The sequence below is a fragment of the Lepus europaeus genome, chromosome 3 (genome assembly GCF_033115175.1).
Source record: "Lepus europaeus isolate LE1 chromosome 3, mLepTim1.pri, whole genome shotgun sequence".
Taxonomy (NCBI): domain Eukaryota; kingdom Metazoa; phylum Chordata; class Mammalia; order Lagomorpha; family Leporidae; genus Lepus; species Lepus europaeus.
In genome coordinates this window covers 121,677,839-121,698,347 of record NC_084829.1, presented here as the reverse complement: position 1 = coordinate 121,698,347, position 20,509 = coordinate 121,677,839, and the positions used below count along the sequence as shown (strand labels likewise).

General features: G+C 40.6%; 1 protein-coding gene across 6 annotated transcripts in view; it reads right to left on the bottom strand.

Annotated features, from left to right (window-relative positions):
• The window catches only part of PKIB (cAMP-dependent protein kinase inhibitor beta), a 133,801-nt gene that overhangs the window by 78,415 nt on the left and 34,877 nt on the right, over nucleotides 1-20,509 (bottom strand). For all 6 annotated transcript variants that reach the window (XM_062187701.1, XM_062187696.1, XM_062187699.1 and 3 more), the window contains one exon: nucleotides 18,717-18,815. The gene's annotated coding sequence lies outside the window, so the exon portion shown is untranslated. The remainder of the gene's footprint in view (nucleotides 1-18,716; nucleotides 18,816-20,509) is intronic.

The following is a 20,509-nucleotide window of genomic DNA, read 5'->3' as shown; positions in this document are numbered from 1 at the left end:
GGAATATAAACCCAAAGTGGCCTATATTAAATGAAATCAAACTGGTAAACTAGACGGCTTTTACATACTTGAGAGGAAAGCATACAACCATTTGAGAAGATTGAAATGCTAGAATAGATATATCACATAAGACTTGACCACCTGGGGCCAGTGCTGTGGTGCAGTGGGTTAAAGCCCTGGTCTGCAGAGCACCCAGGGTGCACCATATGGATGCCGTCTCAAGTCCCGGCTGCTCCACTTCCGATCCAGGTCCCTATTAATGCGCCTGGGAAAGCAACAGAGAATGGCCCAAGTGCTTGGGTTCCCACACGTGGGTGTGGGAACCCCAGAAGAAGCTCCTGGCTCCTGGCTTCAGATTGGCTCAGCTCCAACAGTTGCATTCATTTGGTGAGTAAACCTGTGGATGGAAGATCTCTCTCTCTCTCTCTCTCTCTCTCTCTTTGTCTCTTCTCTCTGTAACTCTTTCAAGTGGATAGAATATATCTTAAAAAGAGAGAGAGAGAGAGAGAGAGAGAGAGAGAGAGAGAGACCTGATTACCTACTCTAGGAGGGCCAGACAACATATCTTTCATGGTGATTATAAGAAATAATTTTGTGAGGAGGGCCCTGCCATCCTTTAAGAGCACTGTGGTCACTCTTCTCTTTAGTTCAGAAGATATAGTGGAACTAAACTAAACTGGAATCTCTAAATAGGGATAATTGTATTCCAGGTTGGCAAGGCATGTAGTAGCACTTAATCACCAAAGACAAGGTTGTTAGGAAAGTAAAAACAGTAATCAAAATAATCTGACTTACAGAGACCTATAGCATCAGCTAATTGCTCATGGAGTCCTTAGAAAATAAAGATAGGTAATCACCTAAATTTTAATTTAATATAAATAAACATAAGATTTCTAGAACTAAGAAACTGGTCTATCTTGAATCACAAAATACATTCACAGGTCATCAATCAATTCCAAGACTTGAGTCCATTTACAGACCCAGAATCCCCTGGATGGAGAGGAGTCTGGGTCCCCTTGAAAGAATCTTGCAATACTGCCAAACATTATATTGCTGATCTTTCTTCCAGCATTCCCCAGAGCCATTTACTTCCTATAGCAATTTACTAGGCTGACTGTGCAGGAAAATAATTGGAACCTTCATAAATTACTGGACATTGGCTCTAAAGTGACACTGGTACCAACCAGAGAAGGGACTTCTTGCGGTCATGTGATCAACAAAGTTTTAGCTCAAGCTAGTCTCACAATGGGTTCAGTATATCCCAACTACTTTTCTAGTGTCAGAATACATAAATAAAATGGATATACTCAGCAAATGGTAGAATCCTCACTCTGGTTCTCTGCCTAATGAAGTGAGGACTATTATGGCAGGAACCATCAAATGATAATCACTAAGACTGTCTCTACTTAGAAAACTCGTTTAAACCAAAAATCTAAACTGTATTCTTAGAGGGACTGCAGAGGTTATACCACGACCAAGAACTTGAAGGATGCAGGGGTGATCATTTCCACCCTCATCCTCATTTAACTCACATATTTGGCCTGTATAGGATGTTCCACATCTGTAAACATCCTAGGGATCCATCAGCATGTACTACACATTCTTTTTTTTTTTTAATTTTTTAAAAATTTTTTTATTTTTTATTTATTTATTTATTTTTTTTTTGACAGGCAGAGTGGATAGTGAGAGAGAGAGAGACAGAGAGAAAGGTCTTCCTTTGCCATTGGTTCACCCTCCAATGGCCGCCGCGGCTGGCGCGCTATGGCCGGCGCACCACGCTGATCCGATGGCAGGAGCCCAAGCACCTGGGCCATTCTCCACTGCACTCCCTGGCCACAGCAGAGAGCTGGCCTGGAAGAGGGGCAACCGGGACAGAATCCGGTGCCCGACCGGGACTAGAACCCGGTGTGCCGGCGCCGCAAGGCGGAGGATTAGCCTAGTGAGTCGCGGCGCCGGCAGCATGTACTACACATTCTAAGATGAAGGAAAAGCTGTATTTGCCCCCTTCTACAAGCACAACTTCTAGGGGGCCTCTTTGCATGTTGGAAGCAACATATTCTTCACTTGGGGGTGATATTCTTCCCCATTTACTAAGTGGCCTAAAAAGCGAAGAGTTTGAGCAAGGCCCTGAATAATAGAAGGCTTTACAACAAGCACAGGCTGCAGTGCAAGCTGCTCTGTCATTTGGGGCATATGATTCATCAGAGCAACTGCCTGTGCAGAGATGTTGTTTGAAGTCCTGGCAGGCCCCTTTAGGTGAATCACAGCATAAACCCTGAGGATTTGGGGACAAAACTGCCACCCCATGTAGATAACTAATCTTATATTTGTAAAGAGCCTTTGGCTTGTTACTAGGTCTTAACAGAAACTGGACATCTCACTGTGGACCACCAACCTACCATGAAATCTGTGCTGCCTATGGTAAACCACCAAGTCCCACAGTTGGGCATGTCCGGAAGCACTCCAAAATCAAATGGAAGTATTATATACAAGCCTGAGATCAAGTAGACCTTGAAGGTATAAGAAATTTATATAAGGAAGTGGACCAAAATAGCCATGGTCTCCACTCCTGCATTATTTTATCTCCACTAGTGAATAACTCTGCCTTACAGTGAGTTCCCTATAACCAGTCGACTTAGAAGAGAAATTTGAGTTTGGTTTACAGATGGTAACACACAAATGCAAATACTGCATGAAAGCAAACAGTTATGGCACTACAGCTGCTTTAAAATACATCTGTAAAAGGCCGGCGCCGTGGCTCAACAGGCTAATCCTCCGCCTTGCGGCGCCGGCACACCGGGTTCTAGTCCCGGTTGGGGCACCGATCCTGTCCCGGTTGCCCCTCTTCCAGGCCAGCTCTCTGCTGTGGCCAGGGAGTGCAGTGGAGGATGGCCCAGGTGCTTGGGCTCTGCACCCCATGGGAGACCAGGATAAGCACCTGGCTCCTGCCATCGGAACAGCGCGGTGCGCCGGCTGCAGCGCGCTACCGCGGCGGCCATTGGAGGGTGAACCAACGGCAAAAGGAAGACCTTTCTCTCTGTCTCTCTCTCACTGTCCACTCTGCCTGTCAAAAATTTAAAAAAAAAAAAAAATCTGTAAAGAACAATGGTAAAGAGAAATCCCCCAATATGGCATAACTTTGAGCAGCTAAGACAGGTGTTCAATTCACTTGAAAGGAGAAATAGCCAGAGGGACAGTGCTATATTGACTTGTGGACTGTGGTCAGCAGTTTGCATGGTCATCAACTTGGAAGCACCATGACTGGAAAATTGATAACAAGAATGTCTGGAAAAGGGATACATAAATAGACATCTATTAACAGACAAAGAAATGAAGATATTCATTTTCCATGCTAATGCTCACCAAAAGGTGACCCCAGCAGAGAGGAATATTAATAATAAAGAGGATAGGATGGGCCGGCGCCTCAGCTCACTAGGCTAATCTTCTGCCTACAGCACCGGCACCCCGGGTTCTAGTCCCTGTTGGGGCACCAGATTCTGTCATGATTGTTACTCTTGGAGTCCAGCTTTCTGCTGTGGCTCGGGAGGGCAGTGGAGGATGGCCCAAGTGCTTGGCCCCTGCACCCGCTTGGGAGACCAGGAAGAAGCACCTGGCTCCTGGCTTCGGATTGGCGCAGTGCACCGGCTGCAGAGGGCATTTGGGGGGTGAACCAATGGAAGTAAGACCTTTCTCTCTGTCTCTCTCTCTGTGTCTAACTCTGCCTGTCAAAAAAAAAAAAAAAAGGATAGGATGATGTTTTCTGCATATAATATAGCTCTTTTTCCAGTGACTCCTGTCTGAACCCTAAGTGGCTCATGAACAGTGGCTACGGTGGCAGAAAAGGTGATTATTCACAGGCTCAGTAATAGGGGCTTCCACTCACAAAGGACAACCTAGCTACAGCCATTGCCCAACCTGCCAGTATCAGAGACCATCACTGAGTTCAGATATGGCACTGTATGACTATATCCATCATACAAGGGATGACACTTTGTAACTACTGAAATAGACACTTGCTCTAAATATGAATTTTCTCTCCCTGCAAGCAATGTTTCTGCCAAAACTACTCCATTAATTTCAGAATATTTTACCTACACTGTATTATTTCTGATGAAGAGCTTACTTTAGAGCAAATGAAGCACAGAAATTCTCATTCACTGGTCTTACAGTTCATCCTCCTGAAGTAAATAGCGTAGTAGAACAGTTCAGTGACATTTGAAGACTCAGTTGCAGTGCCAAGTCGCTGGTAGGACTCTGCTGGGCTCAGGCATTGTTCTCCAGGAGGCTTGTATGTTCTAAACCTAAATCTGTATATGTTTAATACAGTAGTGACACCATTCACTAATACCTTTCACAATCTGCTGGGAAAAAAAATTGCTTCATGTCCCTGCAATCTTACATTTTGCTGGCTGAGAGGTCTTTGCTTCCAAAGGAGGAATGCTTTCACTAGGAAAAACAGTAACTATTTTATTGAGCTCAGAGTTAAAACTATCACCAGCCACTTTGTATTCTCGGTCCCTCTGAATCAGCAGGCAAAGAAGCAAAGATACTGACTGGGAAGACTGATCCTCTTAACCAAGGAGAAATTGGGATGTCTCCCACAATGGAAGCAAAGAATATGTCTGGAATAAAGGAGATCCTTTAGGACATCCTCTTGAGTTTGAATATTCTTTGTTCCCTCCTAAACCCATGTTGGAATTTAATTCACATTTTGAGGTATTAAGTGAATAAAAATTTAATTGGTCTATGGTATTTAGAGGTGTGGCCTTTGGAAGGGTATTTGTATTTGACAAGGTCATTAGAGTGGAGCCCAAGTGACTGAATATATTATTTATAAGATGAAGAGGGCCGGCGCCATGGCTCAACAGGCTAATCCTCCGCCTTGCGGCACCGGCACACGGGGTTCTAGTCCCGGCTGGGGCACCAGATTCTATCCCGGTTGCCCCTCTTCCAGACCAGCTCTCTGCTATGGCCTGGGAAGACAGCGGAGGATGGCCCAAGTCCTTGGGCCCTGCACCCGCATGGGAGACCAGGAGAAGCACCTGGCTCCTGGCTTCCGATCAGCGCGATGCGCCGGCTGCAGCGGCCATTGGAGGGTGAACCAATGGCAAAAAGGAAGACCTTTCTCTCTGTCTCTCTCTCTCACTATCCACTCTGCCTGTCAAAAAAAAAAAAAAAAAAAAAAAGATGAGGAGGAGATATCAGGACATAAATGCATTCACCATTTCTTGCCTTACTACTCTGAGGCTCTGACAGCAAAAAGAGCCATCAGCAGTTGTAACCCCATGACCTTGGACCAGAACTGTGAGCCAAAATAAACCTCTTTCTTTATAACTTACCCAGGCTGTGGCACTGCGTTATTAGAAACAGAAAACAGGCTAAGACAACATCTTTTATTCTCACCACATTCTGTGAGTTAATTCAATGGAAAAACCACAATCATTCAATTCAGAGAGGATTGCTAATGCCCCAGCTCCTTTGGGAACAACCTCTTAGGTCACCAGGGCAGGCAAAAAACCATGAAGAGCTGAACTGTGTACTTAAGAGTACAGGGGATATGAAATTGGTGGAAGAAGGGAGTTATAAATACCAGCTCTGACCACATGACCAGTTCCAGGACAAGTACTTTAATTAGGGATATTCCATATTTTGACACACACATAAGTATAAAATATTTTTATTTTCTTCCCTCCTTTAAACCCTTTACAGCACAATATTTAAGATGTCAAGGAGAATAATAAAAATTGTTGAAACTGAATCCTCTTTGGAGGAAGGGCTAAGCATGTTGTTGGCTATAAAACGTGTTTCATGATAGCTGTATTGTGTCAGGCAGAAAAATTATTTTATAGTTATTATTTTGAGATTACATACGGTTAATGACATGTATAGATGCAAAGTTGACCAAGGGTGGACTGTGATGTAAGCTCTATGGATCAATTTGACAAGGCCCAGTTAGTCAAACACTGATGGAGGCTCTACAGTGAAGGAATTTTGTAGATGCATTAATTTCTGCCATTAGCTAACTTGAAGTAAAGGTTATCCCCAACAGTTTGGGTAGACCTTAAGAGTAGAACAGAGAATGAAATTCTACTTGTGGACTGAAGCTTCAACTCTTATCCCAGAGTTTGCGGCCTATCTTCTGCCAGCCAATTACTGGTGGTATCTTCTTTAAAAAAAGGATTTATTTGTTTGAAAGGCAGAGTTAGAGAGAGAGAGAGAGAGAGAGAGAGAATCTTCTATTCTTTGTTTCACTCCCCAGAGGCTGCAACCACCAGGGCTGGACCAGGCAAAAGTCAGGAGTCTGGAACTCCATTCAGAATCTCCCACATGGGTGGTAATGTTCCAAGCACTTGGCCATCTTCCAGTGCTTTCCCAGGCACATCAGCAGGAAGCTGGAGTGGAGCAGCTAGGACTTGAACTGGCACCCATATGGAATGCATCATTGCAGGCAGTGGCTTACATTGCTGTGCCATAACACTGGTCCCATGATAAGCTTCTTAATACATACCTTCTCTTGGTTCTGTTTCTCTGTTTCTTTTCTCTCTGGTGAACCTGACTGATTCAATTATGTTCATGTGAGAACATAAGGAGTAGAAAATATACAAATGATTTTCAATAAAAAATTCCACTAAAAAGAAGAAAAGCTTTGCCATCTATTGTGATTCCCAAATGTATTCCAGAAATAGAGTATTTCTGTGAAAAAGGTGAAAATTGAGATAAAACACTGTTATCTAGTATGATAAATTACTTGGCCAAAGCCACATGGAAGGTCAGAATTTGAAAGCAGATTTGATGAAGACCAAGTTTATCCAATCTTAATTACCTGCATTAACTGTCATTTGATAAATGAATGCATAGTTTCTCTAGACAAAACTCACTATTATAAAGACAATCTGTTAGAAAGAACTATGGGATTTCCCTTTACTGAAAAATATTACTTGAAGACAATTATGAAGTTTTCAAACTTCATAGTAACCTAGAAAAAATGTAAGTGGCTACAGACCTAAGATTTCATTAAAATTCTCAAATATGGGAATGCTTGTATTTTGTTTGGAAATTTTTTCTTTGATTATAAATAAGCCTGTGTATGTAAGGTCTATGACCAACAACGGAAGAGTATTAAAAGATAAAGATTCAGGCAAAAGAATCAATGTTCAATATTCTCTAAGTCCTGAGAGGTGGAGGCCCTGATTTGAGTATTTCCAAGTTACGTAGTTAGGCCTGTGGGAGGGAGGACGGAAGAATGGTACAGGGGTGCAGTTGGATAGGAGGAATTACTTCTAATGTTCTGTAGTTCATAGAATAACTATGATTGGCCATAGTTAACTGATTTTTTCAAAGTAGCTAGAAGGGAGAATTTTGAATCTTTCTAAGACAAAGAAATGATAAATGTCTGAAGTGATTGACAGCTGTGCCAGTTAACTCTGACCTGATCATTACATACTGTATACATTTATTGGAATGTCACATAGTACCCCATAAATACGTATAATTTCTATGTGTCAATTCAAAATTAAAAATATATTTTTAGAATCATAATTGGTCTCAGAATCCAAATAATGATTGCCAGGAAATGAGGCAATTAATATTTATGTAATTGAAAGGAAATTAATTCCAGTGATTTCTATACTATTTTCTGTTCCAAGTAAGCCTCAGCCAGATACAATCTTATACTTAGTCCTCTTAATTTATCCCTTCTCTGACAGAGGACCTCTTCCTAAGGAAAAATGCAAGAAGAATGGGAAACAATAATACTTCCTCATTGTATGCTTCACTCATCCTGGGCCTCATGTGAGCACTTCCAGCTGTAGAAATTTCAGTTTGATCTGAAGGATACTGAAAGTTTTATCAGAAAGGGAGAAAAAAAAAAAGGCAAGGGTGCTTACATCAGTTTTTAATGCTCACCATTAGTGATAAAGCATAGTTTTTCAATTTTCAAAAGGTAGTCAAATGAGTCTATACTAAGGAATATCAGAGTTAACATCTATAAAAACCTGCATCGCTCCCTGCTTTAGCATCGCTCCAATTCACACAAGCCCCAATCAGAGGGTGTCACAAGTCCCCGTTAACTTGTAGACTCATATGGCAGTGTCTGCTTTAATCATTACTCACTCCAGAGAAGACCACTATATCTATCCAGTTTTCCCAGAGCCTGAATTTCAGGCCTCACTTACAGCTTCAGCCCAGGAGATTCACTCTCTGTTATCAGACATCTCTGCCTATTTGCCTGGAGATCACCTCCCTCCAGACTATGCATCACCTCAACCCGCCCACCTGCCGGCACACCATCTGCTACACCGTGCTCGTCCTCATGACTTCTGTTGCCATCATCTTTCTCTCTAGATCATGAGCCCACTGACTTGGTTGGACTTTTGCCCATTGGTTGACACATATTCCAATTCTAGCCACCTCTTTCACTGCGGTGAATGTGCCTTTAAAAAACAAACTAATTCATCCCTCTACCCAGCTCTTAATTGTGACAATAATAAGTTGCACTTTGCTCTACAAAATATTCTAATTTAATATGTTTCAAACAAAATTAAAACAGACTGTGGGCCAGCGCCGCGGCTCAATAAGCTAATACTCTGCCTGCGGCGCTGGCACCCCAGGTTCTAGTCCCGGTCTGGGTGCCGGATTCTGTCCCGGTTGCTCCTCTTCCAGGCCAGCTCTCTGCTGTGGCCCGGGAGTGCAGTGGAGGATGGCCCAAGTGCTTGGGCCCTGCACCCACAAGAGAGACCAGGAGAAATACCTGGCTCCTGGCTACGGATCAGCGCGGTGTGCCAGCCACAGCACGCTGGCCGCAGTGGCCATTGGAGGGTGAACCAACAGTAAAGGAAGACCTTTCTCTCTCACTGTCCACTCTGCCTTTTAAAAAATAAAAAATAATAATAAAAAAAAAACCAGACTGTGGATCATCTAACAAAGAGTTAAGGGTATGTGCTAAGCATAAAAATGATAAAAGCCATGCACCAAAGTGTTTAAAGAAACCTGATAAACAGTGGAATATTTTCATCAACAACATAGAGGTTAAAGGCAATCATCAAATTCAGTTTCCAAACAGCTTGCCTTCTAAAAGCACATTTAGAAAGAAATTGAAAAATAAAATGACATTAGCCCTTTAGGAGGAAACAATATGGCAATGCAGACACAAGTTCCAACCTAGTTACCGGAGTTGTCACAGTAGGTACAGCTGTGAGATATGAATATTTTACCTAGCTTCTAAGATAGTTCCTTAGTTCTGCAAATGAGCCTTGATTGAAAACAAAAGGAACAGTTTTTTTCATACTATTTGTTGAACTCTTTACTTAGTATAGAGTTAATCTTATGTATTTAAAGTTAATTGAAAATAGATCTTTGTAAAAAATAAGAATTGGAATAGGAGAGGGAGGAGGAAGAAGGGTGAGGAGTGTGAGTGGGAATAATCATTACATTCCTAAAGTTGATTTTATGAAATGCATGAAGTTTGTATAACTTAAATAAAAAGTTTCTTGGGAAAAATACACAAATGACAAAAAATGGAATCATCAGTGTTAGACTATATAACTAATAATGCTCTGCATAAACAATGTTTTTGCCAGCATTATTTTAATGTCTAAGATATATTAAAGCAAAGGAAATAAGCAAACTTAAAAAAGAATATTCTTTAAAGAAATCAAATTAAATGACTTTGAATCACACTAATTTTTATTAAACAATTGGTTGTATAGGCAGTATTCTAAGTATACAAACAGCACTTTCTTTATCTTCTTAATAATCCTCTGAGAATCCTATTTTTCAATTTCTTTCTTTCTAAATGTACTAACACCAGGTCTGTTTTACAAACAAAAACACTGGGACAGGGAAGTTAGGCAATTTGCCTGAGGTTAACAGCTAATAAATGGAACAAGTGATAATCAAATTCAGCAATCAGTGATTTGATTCACTGTCATAAGCTGCATCTCTGAATGGTTTCTGAGACTCATGCTGTCAGACAATTGCAAAACAGAGTATAGAAGGGAGATTTGAATTTCAATGTATAGTGCTCCTTCTACTAAATCTGCTTGATAGAGATTTCTGCTAATGCCCACTCTGGGAGGCAACAGGTCATAGATCGAGTAGTTGGGTCCTTGCCACCCACATGGAAGACCCAGATTGAATTCCTGGCTCCCAGCCTTGGCCTGACCCAGCCCTGGCTAATTCTGTATTTAAAGAGTGAACCAGTCCATGGGAACTTTCTGTCTGTCAAATAAATAATAAATAAATCAGCCATGTAAACCAATTTTAAAAGAAAAACTTTAAACAAAATATATTTAACAGAGTTTATTTGAGCAAATAATTCATGAATCAAGTGGCATTTAAATCCAGAAGAGACTCAAATAGCCTGAGCAGTGGGCTTTCAAAGAATGAACAATGAACATGGAAGCCAATAAAAAAATTAATTCATTCACTACAGCTCAGGATTTGTCTTATTTTGGTGTGGTTAATGGGTGGTACCTACTTATATAACCAATCAGCTAGTTGGCTCTTTCTGATTAGCTGAAGTTCAATTCAAAATTAATCGGTTATAAGTAATACCCATAAGTAAACTTCCAGTTTGCTTGCATAGTTGTTCCTGGTTCAGGAACAACCCTAGGTGGATAGCCTGCTCCTTATTTTTTTCTTTTTTTTAAAAAGATTATTTTATTTATTTGAGATATAGAGTTACAGACAGTGAGAGGGAGAGAGAGAGAGAAAGGTCTTCCATCCATTGGTTCACTCCCCAAATGGCCACAATAGTGGGAGCTGCACCGATCCGAAGCCAGGAGCCAGGAGCTTCTTCCAGTCTCTCACAACGGTGCAGGGGCCCAAGGACTTGGGCCATCTTCTACTGCTTTCCCAGGCCATAGCAGAGAGCTGGATTGGAAGAGGAGTAGCCGGGACCAGAACTGGCGCCCATACGGGATGCCGACGCCGCAGGGAGAGGATTAACCTACTGCGCCACCATGCCAGCCCCTTATTTTTTCTTTACCACCGTTAAGTTTCTTCACCTCTCTCTAGCCTTATTTTGTTCATATGTAGTCACAACTTATTTACATTTTCTTGAGTTTCCATATTGTTTTGCTTGTCATTTTCAAATGGGGCCAATATTAATCATATAGAAAGACACAAGTTAGAATGATGCTTCCTCTTAACTCTTCCAGCAATTATATTATGTCATCCATAGATTCCATTTAAGAGCAAGAAAGACCTAAAGATGTGAATAGCAACTGAAGTCTTTAATTTATTGAATGAAACACAAATTATGCAAGGGAAAACAGAGATGGAATTATATAAACCTGTTTAAATATCAAAAACAAGACTAAATATTGGAATGGTTCCATTAATACATTAGTGAAAATATAAAGTGGATTGGAATAATGTACACTAATTCATAAAGTCTTCAAAGGAATAGACTTGACTAACCATAGCATTTATTTCCTTAAAAAGGAAGATGTTGGGGGTGGACATTTAGCATACTGGATAAGATGTCTGCATGCTATATCAGAGTAACTGGCTTTGATGCCTGGCTCTACCTTCTGACTCCAGCTTCCTGTTAATGCAGCCCAGGGAAGCAGTAGTGGTGGTGGCTCAAGTAATTGGGTCTCTACCACTCACTTGGAGTACCTGGACTGAATTCCTTGCTCTCGGTTTTGGCCTCAGCCCAGCCCTTGCCATTATGGGCATTTGGGGACCAGCATTGTGGTGCAGCGACTTAAGAAGCTGCATGCAATGCCCAGCATTCCATATCATAATGCATGTTCAGTATTTGCTACTCTGCTTCCAATACAACTTCCTGATAATGCACGTGGAAACACAGTGGATGATGGCCAGAATACTTGGGTCTCTGCCATCCATGTGGAAAACCCAGCTGGCCCAGACCTGGGTGTTACAGCCGTTTGGAGAGTGAACCAAATGGATAGAAGATATCTGTTTCTTCCTCACTCTCTGTAAATCTGTGTTTCAAATACATACATACATACATAACTCTTACATGCATTTGGAGAATGGACCATTAGATGAGAGTTCACTCTTAAATAATAAACATTTTTAAAATTTAAATTAAGAAATAAAAAGACATAAATATTACAAAATGAAGGGAATCAATTTTAAGAGGTGTAAATTAATTTTATTCTTTGTTCTTTACATTGTTTAAATGCCTCCATATATAAATAATGGATGTATCTTGATGACATAATATCCCCCCTAAAGCCATTGTAAATTAAAAAATCATAAATGAAAAATTCATTTAAGGGGTAGGCATTCTGGTACAGTGGGTTGAGCCACTGATTGGGATGCCTGCATACTGTATCAGAGCGCCTGAGATGGAGTCTCACCTCTGCTTATAATCCAACTTCTTGTTAACGTACCTGGGAGGCAGCAGATGATGGTCCAGGTACTTGGTTTCCTGACACCGATGCGGGAAAAAAGGTGGATTTCCCGGCTTCTGGTTTCAGCCTGGTTCAGCCTCGGCTGTTGTGGGCATTTGAGGAGTGAACCAGTGGGTGGAAGATTCACTCTCTCTTTCTCTTTCTGTGTGTATGTGTGTGTGTGTGTGTGTGTGATTCTGTCTTTCAAATCTCAAATTTTTTTAAAAAAATGAATTTAATTTATTCTATCTACCTCATATCATAGCTAGCATCACAGCACACTGTAAAGTATCAGTTGTTTACTCTTGTGATCACATGACTGGCTGGGAGCTGTGGTTCACTGCTGCCTAGTGACACAGGAAAGTATTATTTATATATAGCTAAACTGAGAAAGGAAAAATTCAAAGTACAGTATCTACTGAATGTATATAACTTTCATGTCATATAAAGTAAAGAAAAAGACTATAAATGGAACTACCACAAGTCAAAGACTGAATACTAATTAAAAAGTGGAATACAAAGAGAGGGTGGAGCTTATCCAAAATAGACTTAAAACAGTGAACACAGAGTATTTAATTAGCTCATTTATGGTAGCTGGTAAGCATGTTCAATGTCAACTACAGTCCACTGAATTAAAGTTGTTATGAACAATCGCTAATTGCTTTATTTGGCTTATCTTTGAATAATCTAGCTGTAGATCAACCACCTTGATCATTTTGGTTTTTAAATTTTTTTATTTGAGAAGAAGAAGAAAAGACAGATTGTTCATTTGTTCTTTCCCCAGATGGCCACAACACTGGGGCTGGGCCAGGGCTAGAGCCAGGATCCAGGAATGCAATACAGTTCTCCCACCTGGTGGCAGGAACCTAACTACTTGAGCCATCACCACTGTCTCCCAGGATGCACACTGGCAGAAAACTGGAGTCAGGAGCCAGGGTGGGAAAATAAACCCAGATACTCTGATGTGAGACAGAGTATTCTAACAACCAGGCTCCCCATCTGCTCTTCCTTTTGTATTTCTTCATCATTATTGCTATTCTTATTATTGATTTTCATTTTATTTGAAAAGCAGAGAGACAGATGGAGAGAGATCTTCTATTCACTGATTCACTCCTCAAACGCCAACAAGATCCAGGGCTGGACCAGGCTGAATTCAGGAACCTGGAACTCCATCTGGGTCTCCCACATGTATGGCCAGACCCAAGTACTTGTTCCATCATCTGCTACTTCCCAGGATGTGAATTAGCAGGAAGCTGGAGCAGAAGGAGAGTAACCAGCACTCAAATCAGGCATTCCAACACGGGAGGTGGATGTTCTATGGGGTGATTTTAATCACTACATCATGCACTTTCCTCCCTTTTGGATTTCTTAATGGCTAATTTAGTCAGTGGTTAGTACCAACAACATGACTGCAAAACAGTAATTGATTGTGACACAGATACTTACTTATAATCAAACCATATTAACTTTCAAACTCATCCAACATGTAGGAGAAGGTTCTCTTTGAACAGATCCTAACACATTGTCTATGATCTCTTTTGATCTAACAACTTATGGTTGACAATATAGGTCCCTTAGCATGATACAAAGAGGTGAAGGTTGAGTTAAAAATGAAATCTTCCCAGTAACTTAGAACAGAAAAGTAATAAACAAATGCTAGCAAAATGGACTTGTTTAAGACAAAATGCTACTCTTTTGCTTTTATGAGGGTGTCTTTCAAATGTTAATGGAAAATATATTTTGAAAAAAAAACTATGTATGAACTTCAAATTTTATGCACCACAATTAACTTATCTTTTAATTTCATTTTCCATGAATTTTTTGAGATTCCATTATATCCAGTAGAAGAAGAGAACTTTTTATATAGTTCTTCTGGTTACTTCAGGCCTTTTCCTTAGGGTGATGAAAAATATATATACTAAGTGTATATCCATGAACAAATGAACAATATGTATGTTTGAAAACCAGTGTTTTTTTTAGCAGGGTATTAGAAATAAAGTTTGTATTGTATTTCTTTTTTAGATTCACTCATTGCCAGGCATGTCTCATGAGCCACAAGATGGATCTGCCAGGAATATAATTTCATGAGTACCTCCAACTCATTACAGGAAAGACACTGAGGATGGCTGTTGGCCAAACCTCAGGCCCAAAACCCACTGAGGAAAAAGCCATTTTAGTATTCTTGGTCTTTGTTTCAGGTAAAGTAGAAATTCTTTGGGGTTGATGAATAGAACTAACATAACAAACTAGATTCAAAGGCACTGGTCAAGGGTTAGAAAGGAAGAGAAGGATAATTGAAAGCAGAACCTTGGGCAATATTACTGACTTGTGGTTCTTTGGCTCTCTAGCAAATAAAAATTGACAAGAGGTCAATGGTGCAACCCTGTCAATGCTTACTGGGGGCTTATCCTCAAATACAAGTAGAAGAGCATAACAAAAAGGTTCTGTTGAATGCCTCTCTGACAGGTGCTAAATGGGTGCTTTTTTTTTTTTTCTTAAGAATTGTATTTACTTATTTGAGAGGTAGAGTTACAGACAGAGGGAGAGACAAAAAGAAAGGTTTTCCATTCACTGGTTCACTCCCCAGATGGTCTCAAAGGCCAGAGCTGGGCCTATCCAAAGCCTTGAGCCAGGAGCTTCTTCCAGGTCTCCCACCTGAGTGCAGGGACCCAAGCACTTGGGCTATCTTCTGCTGCTTTCTCAGGCCATAGCAGAGAGCTGGATCAGAAGAGGAGCAGCCAGGACTTCAACTGGCACCCATATGGTATGCCAGTGCTGCAGGCGGAAGCTTAGCCTATCATGCCACAGCGCAGGCCCCTGAACAGCTGCTTTTATGGAATTGGGGAAGCATAGTGCTACCTTCTAGGCACACTGGCGCTTAAATCTGTACCTATCCCAGAGTTCTGGCTCATCGTACTCAGCCCTCAACACTTTGGTTAGCACCATGCTTGGTATTTTGCAGGGGCCTTCGGTATATTTTTTGCACAAAACGTTGGTTTTGCTCACCACTGCCACCACAAGAAGGCCACATATCAGTCAAATCGGGCTATTCTGGCATGCATGCATTTTGTGAAGGGCAGTAGGTCATCTTTTTCTGTTAGGTTCTGTGTAATGCTTGCTGCTGGTTGGTTTGGCGCTAGAGAAGCATACAAAAGTTGTGAAATGGATACCTGTAAGGTCAAGGTGGGACTGGATTTAGTGAATCTTGTTTCTACCCTGGATCAAATGTGAGCCTGGAAACAAAAGGGTTAACACCAGTAGAGTTTGTGGTCAGCTGAGAGACTGTTGGCAGGAAGGTATGAAATACAGTGAATAACCTAAGGATGAATGCTGGCCATTGCAGGTTCTTGAGTAGAGGAGCAGCAGATGGGTTCATTCTCTCTCTCTCCCTCTCTCCCTCTATCTCCTCCCTCTCTCCCTCCCTCCCACAAATAATAAGTAAAGCAATTTTTAGTCATAATTTGGAGTTCATGTCCACCGATCAATGTCATCAAGATATTTTCTTATATATACTGATTATAAATCTATTACTGTTGTCTGAATAATAGTTATGAGAAGAGTAGTTTGTTTATAAGAACTGATAGTCTATTAAGAGTTTTATTTTAAATGGCTTATAGATAAGATTGTCCATAAATTTAAGCTGCTAAAATCAATCAAAGATACATTTTAATTTGTGTGACCTGAATCTGTGTATCATATGTTTTAAACGTGTTGGTAGAAAGAAACTAAAAACATTTTAGATGGTTGTGCTTAAGTTTACTGGTTAAACAAACTACACCATGTTAGATATTTAAGAGGTATTTTCAAATACATGATTCTTAAAATTTATAGAAGGCATTGGACCTTCTGGTAAATGTTTTCTTAAGTTGTTATCTAATGGTTGAAACGGTTTGCTAAGTATTTATGTAATATTGCTATTGTCAGCAAGTGATCTAGGACTTGCTCCCTCATTTCTCTATTCTAAGCCCAACTTATTCTTTCATTTCTCTATTCTCTTCAAGGTAGGAAACTAATTCTATTATGAAGGAATCTGTAGGATGCACAATTTAATCTTTAGACCTTATAAAAGAGATGGCTAACAATTTTCTGTAATAGCATAGCCAAAATAAGAACTTAACTAATAATCTCATAGCTAGATTCACTTCGCCATCAGCGAAGTATACAGTAAGTAGAAAAAACCTCCCTTTCAGACCAAAGGGAAAGAAAGTTTTAAAGTGAGAATATAATTTTCCTCATGGGCATTGTCTACCTTAGAAAAACTACTACAGAACATGCCTGTGACTATAGACTTGTCGTTCAGGCCACCGAAGATTAGAGATGGGACACGGGCACTCCCTTGACTTGCATCCTCTGGTCTGCTTTAACACAAACCAGGAGGAAAAGAAAGCTTGGCATCAGAAGCAATGGGTGGCAGGCCTATTAATGGCTGATCTGTACAGTGATCTGCCCTCAAGGAGACCCAACAGGCCAGTCCACTGCAGTGGCTTTCAATGTGGTAAGCCTGGGCTTCAGCAGAAGTCAGCTTGTGAAGAGCCCTGGCAGCTCTGCCAAGAGTTGGATCACTGGAAATGGACCTGCCCTGGAGTCGAAGGATGCCCAGGTCAGAGCCACAGATCTTATTGGCTCTAAGCTGAAAAGCCCTTCACTCAGCCCAACTTCCAAAGTGACCACTGCAGCTGAGGGGATGGTCAAGTAGGGTCAGCAACATTGCAGGCAGAACTGTAAATTTCTTGTTAGAGATGCCACCTGCCTTTACCTGGCCAGCTCTCCTCCCAGGCCAGCCAAGTAATGAAAGTCAACAGAGTGCCTTCCCCTAGGAGGTTCACACCTCCCTTAGGATATACCCAATGTGAAGAGATAGATAGGTCTGGGCCTCTTAACTTACAAGGCCTAAAGCCCAACAGATTATTATCAAGCCCCTTCTATCAGGTTCTATTTGCCTCTCAATCAGAAAACTTAATTGTAGCTTAGACAGCACCTTTCTTAGCACATCTAATAATGACTCTGTCCTTTGCACTAGACCCTGTCTAGTGCACTTGGGCCTCATTCCTTTGTAATCATAACCTCTACTCTACCACCAATGGCTCTGCTCCCAACCTGTGTGTACTGATGGTCCTCTTCCCCACTTAATGCTGTATAATTGTTCAAACCTGGTAAATGCCACTCTTAGCATCATTGGTTACTATCCTCACTCTGTCTTTTATGACCTTGTCTAAATATGATCGAGTCGGCAAACTTGGAAGGCTTCCACAGCCTTGGCAACTCATGACTACAGCCTAGGGTGGTTACTGGCGCCATAAACTAGAATGTCAATTTGTTGGGTCAACAACAAGAGCCACTGTGCACTTGCTCCTCATGTGGGATCTCTGTCCTTAATGTACTATACATTTTGATTTAATGCTCTAACTAGTACTCAAACAGTATGTTTCACTTTGTGTTTCTATGTGGGGGCAAACTGTTGAAATCTTTATACTAAATTGATCTTCTGTATATAAAGAGAATTGAAAATGAATCTTGATGTGAATGGAAGGGGAGAGGGAGTGGGAGAGGGGAGGGTTGTGGGTGGGAGGGAAGTTATGGGAGGGGGAAGCCATTGTAATCCATAAGCTGTACACTGGACATTTATATTCATTAAATAAAAGTTAAAAAAAAAAAGAACCGATAGTCAATATTATGATCTCACCTGTTTTAAACGCAATACATTTTAAGATATTCTTCGGAGAGCTGAGCTATCTCTATTGAAAACAATTTAAATTGGCACAGATAAAGATGGAAAAACAAAAAGAGCTCAGTCTCTAATAACCCCCCGTCCCTAGTAGAGAACAGAACTGTATAGCTCAAGTAATCAGAATGTTGTTTTTCGGGGCCAGTGCTGTGGTGTAGCAGTAAAGCTGCTACCTGCACCGGTTCGAGTCCTGGCTGCTCCACTTCATATCTAGCTAACTGTTATGGCCTGGAAAAGCAGCAGAAGATGGCCCAAGCCCTTGAGCCCCTGCACCCGTATGGGAGACCTGGAAGAAGCTCCTGACTTCTGGCTTCAGATCATCTCAGCTCCAATTGTTGCAGCCAATTGGGGAATGAACCAGCAGATGAAAGACCTCTTTCTCTCTGCTTCTGACTCTCTGTAACTCTGGCACTCAAATAAATAAATATTTTTAAAAAGTATTATTTCTATTAATTTGATATTAGCCATAGATCCTGCCAACCCTTGATTAAACTATCTTGATTTATTTGCTAAAATAAAGACATCCCAGTCTACTTTTTCTTTGCTATCTTCTGGCTTTGCAGCAACAAAAATATTTTCAAGGACATCCTCAATACCAGGATTAATGGAATAAATAGTGAACCTACCTCTATCTTTTTCTCCCACTGCGTGACCTCAAAACCGTTCAGTTTCCCGCTTCCCCCAGATTTCTGTTGATTGAATGCCTGTTCAGCATACCATGACCCCTGAAGGAAACAAGAGAAAAAAATTTATTATGATAGACATCTCTAGTCTCTTGCAGAAAAGAACAAGTGGTTTCTTGGACCAAAACATCTAATTTAGTGACCAAATCCTCCACAAGTTTTAAGAAATGCTCATGGCTATTATTTCATTCCTTATCCTTTTTTTTTCTTTCATACTTCCCTGATAGCAAGAGTAGGACACATTTTCTTATGTAAGCATCTCCCTTTGCCTTTATAAATGACGAATGTGTTTCCTTTCATTAGTTTGTTCACCATTCAAAGCCATCAATTGTATCCTGATCAACCTTCCTCATATTTTGTTCTAAAATTGTGCAACAAGAACAGTCAAGGACATTCTCACTAGGCAGTAAAATGAACAATATGGCAATAAACTTACATTTTCTCTTCAAATTTTTAACATTCCATTAAAAACAAATTTACAAGGTGACTGACATTCATTTTCAAATGTGTGGTATAAAAAGCAATATAACTCTGTAGTAGTTCATCTTGAATTCAAATGCCAAGGAGCAACATAGGGTTTTCCTCAATTACATGATGGTGGCTGGAATTCTTGAAGTGAAAATGAACCCAATAAAACCTAGTTCACACATAATGCCTCAGCATCAAGAAAGTAACCTGAAAATTTGCCATAAATAGGTAGCCAATCCACTTACACGTTTTTTCCTACTCCTATTCTTTTAAATATTTATATATTAAAAGCCCCCATTTAAAAACCAAAAATACAGAAAACAACTTCATTATTTTCATTTCCATCTTCCATTTTTGCCAGAGACAGTCACAGCTGATTTCTGGGTAAAGCAGTCCCATTTTCAGGCAAGTAGTCTATGTACTGGAGTGACATATAGTAAATGCTCAGATGATGAAAATGAAAATGAAAGAGCTATATTTCGTTCTTTGTATAGAAACAAGGTTTTCTTTTTCCTCTTAAATGTGAGACCAGTAATGTCAATATTCCTCTTCTTGCATGTATTGTCTAACTTTCCTCAGGTTATTCATAGTAAGAAAGAGTCTACTTTTGTATTATGTATCAGGAGTCAGTACTGTCTGCTGTCTCCACACTCCTCTTCTAATAAATCATGTTTCTCCAGGCTCATAATGTTCCTCACTTCATTCTGCCAACTACATTTGCACAGGCACCATCCAGTGACACTGTCTTCTATTCCATACATTCCTACAAAGATTATAACATCCCTCACTAGTCTGCCAGGCCTGAGGAATCCCCTTCCACTCTAGCCTCCACTGACCATTCACACTGGTGTAGTAAATGAAGTTTCAATTTTTATAAAACCCACAAATTACATATACTTGAAATAATGTATGTTTTCCCCTAAAAGCTCAACAAAATTATGCGAACCACTCTTTAAGCTTTCAAATTAATTTTCATCTCCTATGTGTCTTACATTTTCTCATAGCTTACAAATTAGCCATTTAAAAAAGTTTTAAGTGGGAGCCAGTGTTGTGGTGTAATGGGTAAACCTATGCCTGTGATGCCAGCACCCCTTGTGGGTGTCAGTTTATGGTCAGTCTGGTCCACTTCCAATCCAGGTTCTTACTAGTGGATTCAGAAAAGCGGTGGAAGATGGCCCAAGTGTTTGGGTCCCTGCTACTTATGTGGGAGATCCGGATGAAGCTCCTGGCTTTTGCTTAGCCCAGCACTGGCTGTTGCATCCATCTTG